Raw genomic sequence first — 18,294 nt, forward strand, 5'->3', positions numbered from 1 at the left:
TATCAGAGCACTGCTTAGCTCTGGCATATGGTGGTGCAGAGGACTGAACATGGGACCTTGGATCCTTAGGTATGGGAGTCTCTTTACATAAGCATTGTGTTATTCACCCCCCACCCTTACTAGCTTCTTTTCACCTTAAAATCCATATTTCCATCCCATTTCTACTCTTTGGTTCCTGTTTACTAAACATTTTTGGCCTCCTTTATATCTTACCGCCTTTCAGACACCAAGTGGCACCCTGATTTCATTCTGAACCCCATGGGCAAATGACCTCACAAGTGTGTCCTGGAAGCTCACCCCTCCAGAGCCCTATCCCACTAAGAAAAGATAGAAACAGGCCGGAGGTATGGATCGAACTGCCAAGGTCCATGTCCAGTGGAGAAGCAATAACAGGAGCCAAATCATCCACCTTCTGCACTCTATAAAGAGTGTTGATCCAGTAATGATAATAATAATGATTTTATCCATACTCTCAGAGTGGTAAATGTTAAGGGTAGATGACCAGAGGACTCTGAATGCCAATTCCATCAGTACCTGGACAGGGAAGACGAGAAAAAAAAAGAAAAGAAAAGAAAAAAAGAAAGAAAGGAAAACAAAGAGACAAAGAAAGAAAGGAGAAAAGAAGAGAAGAGAAAAAGAAAAGAGTAAAGCAGTGCTCTTCGAAGTAATGGAAAATGTCTTTGGTAGAAGCTTGAACTGAAAATGTCTACCCACAGACAACAGTAAAGTATATGGCCCATACGGGGATCGAACCCACGACCTTGGCGTTATTAGCACCACGCTCTAACCAACTGAGCTAACCGGCCACATAGCACTACTACTCTTTTGGAAGGGTACACATAAGAGAAGATTAACACACTAAATGTTCCTTAACATTTCGGAGGTTGTTTAAATATAAGTGGCGAGATTTTGCCACTGCCAGGTCTCTCAAAAGGGTCGCCAATCGTGCTCATAAGCTTCAAATGAGGAACTTAAACTTCTCAGTTCTGTGGATTTGAACTAGAAAATCCAGAGAAATTTTTCTCTGCAGAGGCTATCTGGTTTCCTTGTCTGTGAGGAATACAAATGGGACTGAAGGGAGTCTTTCTTCCTAACAGATTTGTCTGTCCTGGACAGCACATTAGTTTTTTCTTTAGTGATTTGAACTTCAGGGATTTCTCCCCCCACCCCCACCCCAAGTTGATTAACACAAACCTGGGCACTTTCCTTTAAGTGACCAAAACCAAACACTGCTTGTAGGAAACTTACACTTACGCCTAGGAATAGGAGGCCTGCCAGAGACTTCTTAAATGGGAACCACTTTTTACAAAGCTAAAAGAAATACTGCCGAAACCCGGGATTGAACCAGGGACCTTTAGATCTTCAGTCTAACGCTCTCCCAACTGAGCTATTTCGGCAAACAAATATGCTGTTTCCTTGATCTTCCTACAATGACACAGTGGTTCACTTTATAAATTTCATCACATTTCTGTGAAAATATATGCCTTTTGTCTTTTCAAACAATCTTTCCTTAGTTTCATTACAATTCTGCATATTATGATCCAGAAAAACTGAGATCATCCTTGCTTTTCCCCATTTCAAAAATAATTGTACCAGTACAAAAAGGAGAGAATGACCATGTGTCAATGACTGTACTGTAATCTATTAACCAACCCCCCCAATAAAATAAAATTAAAAAGTAATTGAATTAAATTGTGGACTATTTAGTAGAAGAAAATTATGTTGTCTACCCAAAAATCTTTCTCCCTCCCAAAAATGCAGAGTAACGAAACAAAACCAAAATTTCCTGAGTGTAATAGAAAAGTGAAAAACAGGGAGTTGGGTGGTAGCACAGTGGGTTAAGCACATGTGATGCAAAGTGGGAGAACCCCGGTTCAAGCCCCTGGCTCCCCACCTGCAGGGGCGTCGTTTCACTTCTATCTTTCCCTCTGTGTATAAGGTGTCTAAATATTGTTGACAAGCGATCTGATGTTATCTGGGGCCCATATCCAGCTTAGGAGCCTATGTGACCTCTGCATCCCTGTAGATCTGAGCTCACATTTTGTGGTCATAAGTAGGAACGTCCCAAGCTGCCCCAATATCAGGACACAATTTCCTCAGCTGTAGCATAGAGTATATTGTCCAGCCTCCCTTCAGAGGATGGAATATTCTCTACCATTGTTGATCCAAGTTGAGGTCAAGGTCCTATGGGGGCCCACAAAGGGGTCTATTGTGTTGTTCCTGATAGAGATGACCAGTAACAATGGAGAGAGGGATTTATTTGAGGTCTAGGTCTATCATGTCTGTTTGGGAGTCTCAGGACTCACAGAATAGGGCCCCAGCTGATGGGAAGCCACACCTTCTTTATAGTCTTTACAATTTATTTTCTTACTCTAGTCTGATGTCTAGAACCTCCAGTATAGCACTGATTAGAAGTGATAAATAAATAAATAAATAAATAAATAAAATGAAAAGGGGGGAGAATTCTGCCAACAGTTTGACTTAGTCCATAATTTTTTTTTTTTTCTTTTGCCAGAGCATTGCTCAGCTCTGGCTTATGGTGGTGTGGGGGACTGAACCTGGGACTTGAGAGACTCAGGCATGAAAGTCTCTTTGCATCACCATTATGCTATACCCCCAAAACTACTACCATCTTGGGTTCTGACCTACAAAAGTGTAAGACTAAGGACCAAAATGCACATGTTACAATGCATATGGACCAGGGTGCAGGTCCCAATCCACAGCTGCAGGAAGAAAGCTTCATGAGTGGTAAAGCAATGCTGCAGGTGTCTTCCTCGCGCGCGCTCTCTCTCTCTATATATATATATATATATTTATATATATATAGAGAGAGAGAGAGACAATATATATATATAGAGAGAGAGACAATATATATATATAGAGAGAGACAGTCCCACTTTGTAGTTTCTATGCCACTTCCAGTACCACTCTATGTTCTTTAAAGTCACTAAATCGATGCTAATTTTGTTACGGAATATCCTGTTTCAGTGCAAAACATAGGGCCTAGCAAAAGGTAAGTTAAAATTTTAAGTAAGGGGATCAGGTGGTGACACAGTTGGTTAATCTCACATGTTAATATGCGCTAGGGTCCAGGCAGGAGCCCCTGTTGCCCACCTATTAAGAAAATCAAGGGAGTCAGGCAGTAGCACAGTGGGTTGAGCACACAAGGCACAAGGACCTGCGAGCCCCTGGCTCCCCAACTGCAGTGAAGTCAATTCACAGGCGGTGAAGCAGGTCTGCAGGGGTCTTTCTGTCCCCTCCTCTCTCCATTTCTCTCTGAACTATCGAACAATAATAACACTAACAGTAATAATAACAACAGCAATGATAAACAACAAGGACAACAAAAGAGGAAAAAAATAGTCTCCAAGAGCAGTGGATTCATAGTGCAGGCATTGAGGCCCAGTAATAACCCTAGAGGCAAAAAAAAAAAAAATTAAAAGAAAGGGAAAAAATGTATTGGGGGGTGGGAGGAAAAACAATGAATCCAGCACAGTCATTTCTTTTTATTTTAAGTTTAAATTATTTTTTAATCATTTATTTATTTATTACTGGATAGAAATAGAAATTGAGAGGGGAAGATAGAGAGGGAGAGAGACAGAGAGACACCTCCAGCTCTGTGCCACCACCTGTCCCCAGAACAGCCATTTCTTCTTCCTTTTTTTTTTTTTTTTTTCCCCAAAGCACTGTTCAGCTCTGGCTTATATAGAGGCAGGGAATTAAAACTGAGACATCACTCAGAGTCTCAGGCATCAAATTTGTTTGCATAATCACTATGCTATCTCCCTGGGCCTTGTTTTACATTTTTTTTTCCATAAACTTATCACCACTTTTTCTCACTACATATAAGCATTTATTTATTTATTTACTTACTTATTTATTTATTCTCATGCTTGAGAGTCCAAAGACTTATCACTGTACCATGTCCCAGACCACTTTATATATTTTCTTCTAGTTTGGGAGCTCCTCGCTATCCTGATCCAGCTTTCTAGTCTTATTCTCAACTCTGACACCATCTTCCCAGACAATATTTTTAGACCACCTCCATGTGAGCTATTAAATTAAGCTCAGGCAAAAATTACTAAAGTCATAGGCCCCTTCCTAGTTTTGTCTTTGACTTTTTTTTTATGATTTTTTAAAATATTTATTGATTTTCCCTTTTGTTGCCCTTGTTGTTTAACATTGCTGTGGTTATTGATGTCGTCGTTGTTGGATAGGACAGAGAGAAATGGAGAGAGGAGGGGAAGATAGAGATGGGGAGAGAAAGGCTGACTGACACCTGCAGACTTGCTTCAAGTCTTGTGAAGCAACTTCCCTGGAGGTGGGGAGCAGGGAGCAGGGAGCTGGAACCAGGATCCTTACATTGATCCTTACACTTTGTGCCACATGCACTTAATCTGCTGCACCACCGCCTGACTCCCCTGTTTGTCTGTTTTCATCAGAGCACTGCTCAGCTCTGGCATATGGTGGTGCAGAGGACTGAACATGGGACCTTGGATCCTTAGGTATGGGAGTCTCTTTGCTTAAGCATTGTGTTATTCACCCCCCACCCTTACTAGCTTCTTTTCACCTTAAAATCCATATTTCCATCCCATTTCTACTCTTTGGTTCCTGTTTACTAAACATTTAGGCCTGCTTTATATTTTACTGCCTTTCAGACACCAAGTTGTAGATGGCACCCTGATTTCATTCTGAACCCCAAGGGCAAATGACCTCACTAGCGTGTCCTGGAAGCTCACCCCTCCAGAGCCCTATCCCACTAAGAAAAGATAGAAACAGGCCGGAGGTATGGATCGAACTGCCAAGGTCCATGTCCAGTGGAGAAGCAATAACAGGAGCCAAATCATCCACCTTCTGCACTCTATAAAGAGTGTTGATCCAGTAATGATAATAATAATGATTTTATCCATACTCTCAGAGTGGTAAATGTTAAGGGTAGATGACCAGAGGACTCTGAATGCCAATTCCATCAGTACCTGGACAGGGAAGACGAGAAAAAAAAAGAAAAGAAAAGAAAAAAAGAAAGAAAGGAAAACAAAGAGACAAAGAAAGAAAGGAGAAAAGAAGAGAAGAGAAAAAGAAAAGAGTAAAGCAGTGCTCTTCGAAGTAATGGAAAATGTCTTTGGTAGAAGGTTGAACTGAAAATGTCTACCCACAGACAACAGTAAAGTATATGGCCCGTACGGGGATCGAACCCGCGACCTTGGCGTTATTAGCACCACGCTCTAACCAACTGAGCTAACCGGCCACATAGCACTACTACTCTTTTGGAAGGGTACACATAAGAGAAGATTAACACACTAAATGTTCCTTAACATTTCGGAGGTTGTTTAAATATAAGTGGCGAGATTTTGCCACTGCCAGGTCTCTCAAAAGGGTCGCCAATCGTGCTCATAAGCTTCAAATGAGGAACTTAAACTTCTCAGTTCTGTGGATTTGAACTAGAAAATCCAGAGAAATTTTTCTCTGCAGAGGCTATCTGGTTTCCTTGTCTGTGAGGAATACAAATGGGACTGAAGGGAGTCTTTCTTCCTAACAGATTTGTCTGTCCTGGACAGCACATTAGTTTTTTCTTTAGTGATTTGAACTTCAGGGATTTCTCCCCCCACCCCCACCCCAAGTTGATTAACACAAACCTGGGCACTTTCCCTTAAGTGACCAAAACCAAACACTGCTTGTAGGAAACTTACACTTACGCCTAGGAATAGGAGGCCTGCCAGAGACTTCTTAAATGGGAACCACTTTTTACAAAGCTAAAAGAAATACTGCCGAAACCCGGGATTGAACCAGGGACCTTTAGATCTTCAGTCTAACGCTCTCCCAACTGAGCTATTTCGGCACATAAACATACTTTTTTCTTGATCGTCCTACACTGACACGGTGTTCACTTTATCATAAATTTCATCACATTTCTGTCAATATATATGCCTTTTGTCTTTTCAAACAATCTTTCCTTAGTTTCATTACAATTCTGCATATTATGATCCAGAAAAACTGAGATCATCCTTTCTTTACCCCATTTCAAAAATAATTGTACCAGTACAAAAAGGAGAGAATTATCATGTGTCAATGACTGTACTGTAAACTATTAACCAACCCCCCCCCAATAAAATAAAATTAAAGGGAGTCGGGCGGTAGCGCAGCGGTTAAGCGCAGGTGGCGCAAAGCACAAGGACCGGCATAAGGGTCTCGGTTCAAGCCCCCGGCTCCCCACCTGCAGGGGAGTCGCTTCACAAGCAGTGAAGCAGGTCTGCAGGTGTCTATCTTTCTCTCTCCCTGTCTCCCCCTCCTCTCTCCATTTCTCTCTGTCCTATCCAACAACAAAGCATCAATAACAACAACAATAATGACTACCACAATAAAACAACAAGGGCAAAAACAAAGGGAAAATAAATAAATTAATTAATTAATTAAAAAATTAAAAAGTAATTGAATTAAATTGTGGACTATTTAGTAGAAGAAAATTATGTCGTCTACCCAAAAATCTTTCTCCCTCCCAAAAATGCAGAGAGTAACGAAACAAAGCCAAAATATCCTGAGTGTAATAGAAAAGTGAAAAACAGGGAGTTGGGTGGTAGCACAGTGGGTTAAGCACATGTGATGCAAAGTGGGAGAACCCCGGTTCAAGCCCCTGGCTCCCCACCTGCAGGGGCGTCGTTTCACTTCTATCTTTCCCTCTGTGTATAAGGTGTCTAAATAATGTTGACAAGCGATCTGATGTTATCTGGGGCCCATATCCAGCTTAGGAGCCTATGTGACCTCTGCATCCCTGTAGATCTGAGCTCACATTTTGTGGTCATAAGTAGGAACGTCCCAAGCTGCCCCAATATCAGGACACAATTTCCTCAGCTGTAGCATAGAGTATATTGTCCAGCCTCCCTTCAGAGGATGGAATATTCTCTACCATTGTTGATCCAAGTTGAGGTCAAGGTCCTATGGGGGCCCACAAAGGGGTCTATTGTGTTGTTCCTGATAGAGATGACCAGTAACAATGGAGAGAGGGATTTATTTGAGGTCTAGGTCTATCATGTCTGTTTGGGAGTCTCAGGACTCACAGAATAGGGCCCCAGCTGATGGGAAGCCACACCTTCTTTATAGTCTTTACAATTTATTTTCTTACTCTAGTCTGATGTCTAGAACCTCCAGTATAATACTGATTAGAAGTGATAAATAGATTCGACTTCCGGAGGCGGAGTTACAAGCAGCAGATCACTTTCTCTCCTCTCCTCTCCTCTCCCGGATAGAGTAGGAATAACAAAGGAGACCACCAGGACCGAAACAAGACAGGACTAGAATGAACACAGGAACCCAGTAAATCACCCGTGAGTACAAACACGTGTGGCTGGTGACAGAGAGGAGAGAGGGGCCTAAAGAGAGATTAAGTGGCTGCTAACAGTTCAACAGTTTATCAGTGGAGACACCACCTCCAGTCTGCTCCACCAACAAGGGGACAGCTGAAGGGAGGAAAGGACTCCCCAGAGACTCACCAAGTGCAACTCTGAGTCTCCATTGCTACTACCCTCAGAATCTGGAGCAGCAACAGGGAGGGACACCAGGGGACAGAGATCTAACCGGGAAACTCAGGAGAAGACCTATACCTCGGTGGCATAGCTGAGGGGCTGTGAAAGTCTCTTTGCATAACCACTAGATTATCTCTGCCACACCCTGCTTTATCTCTTGGTCAGGAGTCAGTGATTAAGCTAAGAAGCCTATTGATAGTTTAAAAGCCCTCAGGCTCCCATAGCCTACAGGGAAGAAAAAAAAAGAGGCTTTTACACCACTGAGCTCCAACTCAGGGATTGAAAAAACTGTTAACATATATAAAATGGTTAAAACAACAAGAAAAAATATTGGAGACTCGAACCAGGACTAGAGTCCAGCTAAAAGTCCTCCAGAGGGTGAAGCACAAAACAACAAGTTCAACATCCAAACATTAGCTAAGGAAATAATAGTAGGAGTGAGTAAAGAATTTGAAAAAATTGTAATCAGAAATGCAGGAACAACAAATGAGAAAATGGAAGAAAATTCTAATTATCTCATGGTTATTAGAGAGCTGAAAGCTGAAATCGCTGAGCTAAGAAGGCAACTAGCTGAACAAGCTAAAACCATATCAGGGCAGGGCAACAAAAAAGATGAACTCCGGAAAGCAGTAGAGGGCAGAGAGAATAGAATCTATGAGGCTGAAAACAGAATTAGCAAGATTGAGGATGAATTAGAGACAACTAAAAAAGAAGTAAGAGATCTCAAAAAGAGATTAAGAGATGCTGAAAACAACAACAGAGTCCTATGGGATGACTTCAAAAGAAACAATATACGCATTATTGGCTTACCAGAGGAAGAAAGAGAAGGGGAGGAAGAAAGCATTCTCCAGGCCATAATAGCTGAAAATTTCTCTAGTCTAGACAACACCAAAGACATAAAGATTCAAGAAGCCCAGAGGGTCCCAAACAGAATTAAACCAGACCTAAAGACACCAAGACATGTCATACTTAGAATGGAAAGGAATAAGGATAAAGAAAGGATCCTCAAGGCTGCAAGAGAAAAACAAAGAGTCACCTACAAAGGAAAACCCATAAGATTAGCAGCAGACTTCTCCATACAAACACTACAGGCCAGAAGAGAATGGCAAGATATCTATCGAGTGCTCAATGAGAAAGGCTTTCAGCCAAGAATACTATATCCTGCTAGACTGTCATTCAGACTAGATGGAAGCATCAAAACCTTCTCAGACAAGCAACAGTTGAAGGAAGCAACCATCACCAAGCCTGCCCTGAAAGAAGTTCTGAAAGGTCTCCTATAAACAACCAGACCACCACAAATAGGACATATATCAAAACACTCTAAAACTCTACAAGAATGGCGTTAAAATATCTTCAATCTTTGATATCAATAAATGTCAATGGCCTGAATTCACCTATTAAAAGACACAGAGTAGGAAGATGGATCAGAAAACACAACCCAACAATATGCTGTCTACAGGAAACTCACCTAACTCAACAAGACAAACACAGACTTAAAGTGAAAGGATGGAAAACTATCATACAAGCCAATGGCCCACAAAAAAGGGCAGGAACAGCTATTCTCATATCTGACATGATAGACTTTAAAATAGATAAGATTAAAAAAGATAGGAATGGACACTACTTAATGCTCAGAGGATCAGTCAATCAAGAGGACTTAACAATTATTAATATCTATGCACCCAATGAGAAGCCATCTAAATACATCAAACTTCTACTGAAAGAGCTACAGCAATATATTAACATCAACACAGTCATAGTAGGGGATTTCAACACCCCACTCTCTCAGCTTGACAGATCATCCAGGCAGAAAATCAGTAAAGACACAAGGGAGCTAAATGAAGAGATAAACTAGAACTATTAGACATTTTCAGAGTCATTCATCACAAGAAACTGGAATACACATTTTACTCAAATCCACATGGATCATTCTCAAGGATAGACCATATGTTAGGCCACAAAGACAGCATCAGCCAATTCAAGAGCACTGAAATCATCCCAAGCATCTTCTCAGACCACAGTGGAATTAAACTAACACTTAACAATAAACAAAAGATTAGTAACAGTCCCAAAATGTGGAAGCTCAACAGTACACTTCTTAACAACTTCTGGGTCAAAGAGGAAATCAAGGAAGAAATCAAAATGTTTCGAGAGTTCAATGAAAAAGAAGACACAAGCTATCAAAATATTTGGGACACAGCTAAAGTAGTCCTAAAAGGGAAGTTCATAGCTATACAAGCACACATTAGGAAACAAGAAAAGGCACAAATAAACAGCCTGATTGCACATCTTAAAGACCTAGAAGAAGAACAACAAAGGAATCCTAAAGCAACCAAAAGGACAGAAATCACTAAAGTTAGGGCAGAAATAAATAACATTGAGAATAGGAAAATCATACAAAAGATCAATGAAAGTAAATGTTGGTTCTTTGAAAGAGTAAACAAAATCGACAAACCTTTAGCCAGATTCACAAAACAAAAAAGGGAGAAGACCCAAATAAATCGGATAGTAAATGAAAGAGGAGATATTACAACAGACACTGCAGAAATTCAACATATCATGCGAGGCTTCTATGAACAACTATATGCCATCAAGCTAGAGAACCTGGAAGAAATGAATGATTTCCAACTTCCAAAACTAAGTAAAGAGGATGTGGATAACATGAACAGGCCCATCACAGTTAATGAAATTGAAACAGTTATCAAAAATCTCCCCAAAAATAAAAGTCCTGGACCAGATGGTTTTACAAATGAATTCTACAAAACCTTCAAAGAAGAACTAATACCTCTACTTTTAAAAGTCTTCCAGAAGATTGAAGACACTGGAATACTCCCTGCCAGCTTCTATGAAGCCAACATCACCCTGATACCAAAAGCAGACAGGGACACAACCAAAAAAGAAAACTACAGACCAATATCTCTGATGAACATAGATGCGAAAATATTGAACAAAATTCTAGCCAACCGGATACAGCAGTATATCAAAAAGATTGTTCATCATGACCAAGTGGGGTTTATCCCAGGCATGCAAGGTTGGTTTAATATACGTAAATCAATCCATGTGATCCACCACATCAACAAAAGCAAGACCAAAAACCACATGGTCATATCAATAGATGCAGAGAAAGCCTTTGACAAAATACAACATCCCTTTATGATCAAAACACTACAAAAAATGGGAATAGATGGAAAATTCCTCAAGATAGTGGAGTCTATATATAGCAAACCTACAGCCAACATCATACTCAATGGTGAAAAACTGGAAGCATTTCCCCTCAGATCAGGTACTAGACAGGGCTGCCAACTATCACCATTACTGTTCAACATAGTGTTGGAAGTTCTTGCCATAGCAATCAGGCAGGAGCAAGGAATTAAAGGGATACAGATTGGAAGAGAAGAAGTCAAACTCTCCTTATTTGCAGATGACATGATAGTATACATGGAAAAACCTAAGGAATCCAGCAAGAAGCTTTTGGAAATCATCAGGCAATACAGTAAGGTGTCAGGCTATAAAATTAACATTCAAAAGTCAGTGGCATTCCTCTATGCAAACACTAAGAAGAAATTGAAATCCAGAAATCAGTTCCTTTTTCTATAGCAACAAAAACAATAAAATATCTAGGAGTAAACCTAACCAAAGAAGTGAAAAACTTGTATACTGAAAATTATGAGTCACTACTCAAAGAAATTGAAAAAGACACAAAGAAGTGGAAAGATATTCCATGTTCATGGGTTGGAAGAATTAGCATCATCAAAATGAATATATTACCCAGAGCCATCTACAAATTTAATGCTATCCCCATCAAGATCCCAAGCACATTTTTTAGGAGAATAGAAAAAATGCTACAAATGTTTATCTGGAACCAGAAAAGACCTAGAATTGCCAAAACAATCTTGAGAAAAAAGAACAGAACCGGAGGCATCACACTCCCAGATCTCAAACTGTATTATATGGCCATTGTCATCAAAACTGCTTGGTACTGGAACATGAACAGACACACTGACCAGTGGAATAGAATTGAGAGCCCAGAAATGAGGCCCCACACCTATGGACATCTAATCTTTGACAAAGGCACCCAGACTATTAAATGGGGAAAGCAGAGTCTCTTCAACAAATGGTGTTGGAAACAATGGGTTAAAACATGCAGAAGAATGAAACTGAATCACTGTATTTCACCAAATTCAAAAGTAAATTCCAAGTGGATCAAGGACTTGGATGTTAGACCACAAACTATCAGATACTTAGAGGAAAATATTGGCAGAACTTTTTTCTGCATAAATTTTAAAGACATTTTCAATGAAATGAATCCAATTACAAGGAAGACTAAGGCAACTATAAACCTATGGGACTACATCAAATTAAAAAGCTTCTTCACAGCAAAAGAAACCACTACCCAAACCAAGAGACCCCTCACAGAATGGGAGAAGATCTTTACATGCCATACATCAGATAAGAGTTTAATAACCAATATATATAAAGAGCTTGCCAGACTCAACAACAAGACAACTAATAACCCCATCCAAAAATGGGGGGAGGACTTAGACAGAATATTCACCACAGAAGAGATCCAAAAGGCTGAGAAACACATGAAAAAATGCTCCAAGTCTCTGATTGTCAGAGAAATGCAAATCAAGACAACAATGAGATAGCACTTCACTCCTGTGAGAATGTCATACATCAGAAAAGGTAACAGCAGCAAATGCTGGAGAGGGTGTGGGGTCAAAGGAACCCTCCTGCACTGCTGGTGGGAATGTCAATTGGTCCAACCTCTGTGGAGAACAGTCTGGAGAACTCTCAGAAGGCTAGAAATGGACTTACCCTATGACTCTGCAATTCCCCTCCTGGGGATATATCCTAAGGAACCCAACACATCCATCCAAAAAGATCTGTGTACACATATGTTCTTGGCAGCACAATTTGTAATAGCCAAAACTTGGAAGCAACCCAGGTGTCCAACAACAGATGAGTGGCTGAGCAAGTTGTGGTCTATATACACAATGGAATACTACTCAGCTGTAAAAAATGGTGACTTCACCGTTTTCAGCTGATCTTGGATGGACCTTGAAAAAATCATGTTGAGTGAAATAAGTCAGAAACAGAAGGATGAATATGGGATGATCTCACTCTCAGGCCGAAGTTGAAAAACAAGATTAGAAAAGAAAACACAAGTCCAACCTGAAATGCAATTGGAGTATTACACCAAAGTAAAAGACTCTGGGGTGAGTGGGTGGGTGGGGAGAATACAGGTCCATGAAAAATGATGAATGAAATAGTGGGGGTTGTATTGTTAAATGGGAATCTGGGGGGAAAAAAAGAAGTGATAAATAAATAAATAAAATCAAAGGGGGGGAGAATTCTGCCAACAGTTTGAGTTAGTCCATATATATATGTTTTGTTTTTTTTTACCAGAGCACTGCTCAGCTCTGGCTTATGGTGGTGTGGGGGATTGAACCTGGGACTTGAGAGTCTCAGGCATGAAAGTCTCTTCACATCACCATTATGCTATACCCCCAAAATCACTACCATCTTGGGTTCTGACCTACAAAAGTGTAAGACTAAGGACCAAAATGCACATGTTACTATGCATATGGACCAGGGTGCAGGCCCCAATCCCCAGCTGCAGGAAGAAAGCTTCATGAGTGGTAAAGCAATGCTGCAGGTGTCTTCCTCTCTCTCTCTCTCCCTCTCTCTCTGTATATATATATATGCCTCTTCCTCTCATTTTCTGGCTGTCTCTATCAAATAAATAAAAAATAACAATAGTGTAAGACTATAAGGGGTGTGTGTGTGTGTGTGTTTACAATAAAGAGGGGAAAAGAAAAAAAAGAGGGAAAAGAAAATTAAAGCATTACTCTGACATATGTGACATCTGGTGTTGAATTTGGAATGTCATGTTTTAAGTCCCACTTATAGTTTCTATGCCACTTCCAGTACCACTCTATGTTCTTTAAAGTCACTAAATCGATGCTAATTTTGTTACGGAATATCCTGTTTCAGTGCAAAACATAGGGCCTAGCAAAAGGTAAGTTAAAATTTTAAGTAAGGGGATCAGGTGGTGACACAGTTGGTTAATCTCACATGTTAATATGCGCTAGGGTCCAGGCAGGAGCCCCTGTTGCCCACCTATTAAGAAAATCAAGGGAGTCGGACATTAGCACAGCGGGTTGAGCACACAAGGCACAAGGACCAGCGTTAGAAATCCTGGTTCGAGCCCCTGGCTCCCCAACTGCAGTGAAGTCACTTCACAGGCAGTGAAGCGGGTCTGCAGGGGTTTTTCTGTTCTCCTCCTCTCTTGAGTTCTCTCTGTCCTATGGAACAATAATAACACTAGCAGTAATAATAACAGCAATGATAAACAACAAAGGCAACAAAAGGGGAAACAAAATAGTCTCCAAGAACGGTGGATTCATAGTGCAAGCACCAAGGCCCAGCAATAACCCTAGAGGCAAAAGAAAAAAAATTAAAAGAAAGGAAAAAAAAGTATTGGGGGGCAGGAGGAAAGACATAATGAATCCAGCACAGTCATTTCTTTTTATTTTATGTTTAAATTTTTTTTCAATCATTAATTTATTTATTACTGTATAGAAATAGAAATTGAGAGGGGAAGATAGAGAGGGAGAGAGACAGAGAGACACCCCCAGCTCTGCTTCACCTCTACTGGTGCAAACCAGAGCTTGAACCTGGGTCCTTGAGCACTGTAATGTGAGTGCTTAAGAAGGTGTGCCACCACCTGTCCCCAGCACAGCCATTTCTTCTTCCTTTTTTTTTTTTTTTTCCCCAAAGCACTGCTCAGCTCTGGCTTATATAGAGGCAGGGAATTAAAACTGAGACATCACTCAGAGTCTCAGGCATCAAATTTGTTTGCATAATCACTATGCTATCTCCCTGGGCCTTGTTTTACATTTTTTTTCCATAAACTTATCACCACTTTTTCTCACTACATATAAGCATTTATTTATTTATTTACTTATTTATTTATTTATTCTCATGCTTGAGAGTCCAAAGACTTATCACTTTACCATGTCCCAGACCACTTTATATATTTTTTTCTAGTTTGGGAGCTCCTCGCTATCCTGATCCAGCTTTCTAGTCTTATTCTCAACTCTGACACCATCTTCCCAGACAATATTTTTAGACCACCTCCATGTGAGTTATTAAATTAAGCTCAGGCAAAAATTACTAAAGTCATAGGCCCCTTCCTAGTTTTGTCTTTGACTTTTTTTTTATGATTTTTTAAAATATTTATTGATTTTCCCTTTTGTTGCCCTTGTTGTTTAACATTGCTTTGGTTATTGATGTCGTCGTTGTTGGATAGGACAGAGAGAAATGGAGAGAGGAGGGGAAGATAGAGATGGGGAGAGAAAGGCTGACTGACACCTGCAGACTTGCTTCAAGTCTTGTGAAGCAACTTCCCTGGAGGTGGGGAGCAGGGAGCAGGGAGCTGGAACCAGGATCCTTACATTGATCCTTACACTTTGTGCCACATGCACTTAATCTGCTGCACCACCGCCTGACTCCCCTGTTTGTCTGTTTTCATCAGAGCACTGCTCAGCTCTGGCATATGGTGGTGCAGAGGACTGAACATGGGACCTTGGATCCTTAGGTATGGGAGTCTCTTTACATAAGCATTGTGTTATTCACCCCCCACCCTTACTAGCTTCTTTTCACCTTAAAATCCATATTTCCATCCCATTTCTACTCTTTGGTTCCTGTTTACTAAACATTTAGGCCTGCTTTATATTTTACTGCCTTTCAGACACCAAGTTGTAGATGGCACCCTGATTTCATTCTGAACCCCATGGGCAAATGACCTCACTAGCGTGTCCTGGAAGCTCACCCCTCCAGAGCCCTATCCCACTAAGAAAAGATAGAAACAGGCTGGAGGTATGGATCGAACTGCCAAGGTCCATGTCCAGTGGAGAAGCAATAACAGGAGCCAAATCATCCACCTTCTGCACTCTATAAAGAGTGTTGATCCAGTAATGATAATAATAATGATTTTATCCATACTCTCAGAGTGGTAAATGTTAGGGGTAGATGACCAGAGGACTCTGAATGCCAATTCCATCAGTACCTGGACAGGGAAGACGAGAAAAAAAAAGAAAAGAAAAGAAAAAAAGAAAGAAAGGAAAACAAAGAGACAAAGAAAGAAAGGAGAAAAGAAGAGAAGAGAAAAGAAAAGAGAAAAGCAGTGCTCTTCGAGGTAATGGAAAATGTCTTTGGTAGAAGCTTGAACTGAAAATGTCTACCCACAGACAACAGTAAAATATATGGCCCGTACGGGGATCGAACCCGCGACCTTGGCGTTATTAGCACCACGCTCTAACCAACTGAGCTAACCGGCCACATAGCACTACTACTCTTTTGGAAGGGTACACATAAGAGAAGATTAACACACTAAATGTTCCTTAACATTTCGGAGGTTGTTTAAATATAAGTGGCGAGATTTTGCCACTGCCAGGTCTCTCAAAAGGGTCGCCAATCGTGCTCATAAGCTTCAAATGAGGAACTTAAACTTCTCAGTTCTGTGGATTTGAACTAGAAAATCCAGAGAAATTTTTCTCTGCAGAGGCTATCTGGTTTCCTTGTCTGTGAGGAATACAAATGGGACTGAAGGGAGTCTTTCTTCCTAACAGATTTGTCTGTCCTGGACAGCACATTAGTTTTTTCTTTAGTGATTTGAACTTCAGGGATTTCTCCCCCCACCCCCACCCCAAGTTGATTAACACAAACCTGGGCACTTTCCCTTAAGTGACCAAAACCAAACACTGCTTGTAGGAAACTTACACTTACGCCTAGGAATAGGAGGCCTGCCAGAGACTTCTTAAATGGGAACCACTTTTTACAAAGCTAAAAGAAATACTGCCGAAACCCGGGATTGAACCAGGGACCTTTAGATCTTCAGTCTAACGCTCTCCCAACTGAGCTATTTCGGCACACGAACATACTGTTTTCTTGATCTTCCTACACTGACACGGTGTTCACTTTATCATAAATTTCATCACATTTCTGTCAATATATATGCCTTTTGTCTTTTCAAACAATCTTTCCTTAGTTTCATTACAATTCTTCAAATTACGATCCAGAAAAACTGAGATCATCCTTGCTTTTCCCCATTTCAAAAATAATTGTACCAGTACAAAAAGGAGAGAATGACCATGTGTTAATGACTGTACTGTAATCTATTAACCAACCCCCCCAATAAAATAAAATTAAAAAGTAATTGAAAGGGAGTCGGGCGGTAGCGCAGTGGGTTAAGCGCAAGTGGCGCAAAGCGCAAGGACTGGCGTAAAGATACTGGTTCGAGCCCCTGGCTCCCCAACTGCAGAGGAGTCGCTTCACAGGCGGTGAAGCAGGTCTGCAGGTGTCTGTCTTTCTCTCCCCCTCTCTGTCTTCCCCTCCTTTCTCCATTTCTCTCTGTCCTATCCAACAACAACCACATCGATAACAACAACAATAACTACAACAACAATAAAAAGACAAGGGCAACAAAAGGGAAAATAAATAAATAAATAAGAAAATTAAAAGTAATTGAATTAAATTGTGGAGTATTTAGTAGAAGAAAATTATGTCAAGTCTACCCAAAAATCTTTCTTCCTCCCAAAAATGCAGAGAGTGACAAAACAAAACCAAAATTTCCTGAGTGTAATAGAAAAGGGAAAAACAAAACTAGAACACTGAGATTTAGGGTTGTGGTGATTCTAAGCTTTCTTGCAGAAAGAGAAGCTTCTTAGGATTTGAAATTTCCCAGTTTGGAGCTCAAATACTTTATTGACTTGTTTGTCTTCCTTTCTTTTTCTTCTATTTTTCAGTGTGGTACATAAAGCATAGAGTGTGATGAATTTTACAGGCTTTTATTTTAGTGTTACTATCACTGACTCCTTGCCATCCTTATATACTCTAATGCCCTTTCAAAGCTAGACGCGGTTGTAACTTCATCTACACTGAATCAAATAGAACACTTAACTTGGTGTCTGAATATACAGTATAGTGGGCATTCAAATGGTTCTAGTCCCTGAGGCTTTCAGGTCCTAAGTTTTGTCCTCAAACCTATTATAAGCTATAACTTAGTAGTGTTCTGATGAAATTTTTTTTTATATTTATTTTATTTATTCCCTTTTGTTGCCCTTGTTGTTTTATTGTTGTAGTTATTATTGTTGTTCTTATTGATGTGTTGTTGGATAGGACAGAGAAAAATGGAGATGGGGGAGAGAAAGATAGACACCTGCAGATCTGCTTCACCGCCTGTGAAGAGGCTCCCCTTCTGATGGGGACCCCGGGGGACTCCAACTGGGATCATAATGCTGACCTTTGCTCTTAGAGCCACCTGCGGGTAACCCGAGGCACTACAGCCCAACTTCCAGGAAATGCTTTAAAAAAAAAAAAAAAAAGATGCTTGAAAACTCTTGGGGAAAAATTAACAATTCTGCCTTCTTGCACTCAGTATTATCTTTCAGAATCAACTGTGCTTTTATAATCTGTAGAGCAGTTTGTTTCTATGTATCAATTTCCATTTCATTTGTTTATATGTTCTTTTTTTCAATATTTTATTTATTTATTAATGAGAAAATAGGAGGAGAGAGAGAGAAAGAGCCATACATCACTCTGGTACATGTGCTGCTGGGGATTGAACTCAGGACCTCATGCTTGAGAGTCTGATGCTTTATCCACTGCCCCTCCTCCTGGACCACTTGTTTATATTTTCTAATTTTGATGGGCATTTGGATTATTTCAAATGTAGGGTTATTATTATTTCTTAATTTTATTTAAAATT

At 40.3% G+C, this 18,294-nt stretch overlaps 6 non-coding genes across 6 annotated transcripts; all 6 read right to left on the reverse strand.

The window, feature by feature from the left end:
- Window positions 1–732: 732 nt before the first annotated feature.
- Window positions 733–806, reverse strand: TRNAI-AAU (transfer RNA isoleucine (anticodon AAU)). The gene has a single exon. It is a non-coding gene; the product is annotated as a tRNA-Ile (tRNA).
- A 518-nt stretch (window positions 807–1,324) lies between these two features.
- On the reverse strand, window positions 1,325–1,397 carry TRNAF-GAA (transfer RNA phenylalanine (anticodon GAA)). The gene has a single exon. It is a non-coding gene; the product is annotated as a tRNA-Phe (tRNA).
- Window positions 1,398–5,174: 3,777 nt separating this feature from the next.
- TRNAI-AAU (transfer RNA isoleucine (anticodon AAU)) lies at window positions 5,175–5,248 on the reverse strand. The gene has a single exon. It is a non-coding gene; the product is annotated as a tRNA-Ile (tRNA).
- Window positions 5,249–5,766: 518 nt separating this feature from the next.
- TRNAF-GAA (transfer RNA phenylalanine (anticodon GAA)) lies at window positions 5,767–5,839 on the reverse strand. The gene has a single exon. It is a non-coding gene; the product is annotated as a tRNA-Phe (tRNA).
- A 9,952-nt stretch (window positions 5,840–15,791) lies between these two features.
- On the reverse strand, window positions 15,792–15,865 carry TRNAI-AAU (transfer RNA isoleucine (anticodon AAU)). The gene has a single exon. It is a non-coding gene; the product is annotated as a tRNA-Ile (tRNA).
- Window positions 15,866–16,383: 518 nt separating this feature from the next.
- Window positions 16,384–16,456, reverse strand: TRNAF-GAA (transfer RNA phenylalanine (anticodon GAA)). The gene has a single exon. It is a non-coding gene; the product is annotated as a tRNA-Phe (tRNA).
- Window positions 16,457–18,294: the final 1,838 nt, after the last annotated feature.

Source organism: Erinaceus europaeus, chromosome 4, assembly GCF_950295315.1.
Source record: "Erinaceus europaeus chromosome 4, mEriEur2.1, whole genome shotgun sequence".
NCBI lineage: Eukaryota > Metazoa > Chordata > Mammalia > Eulipotyphla > Erinaceidae > Erinaceus > Erinaceus europaeus.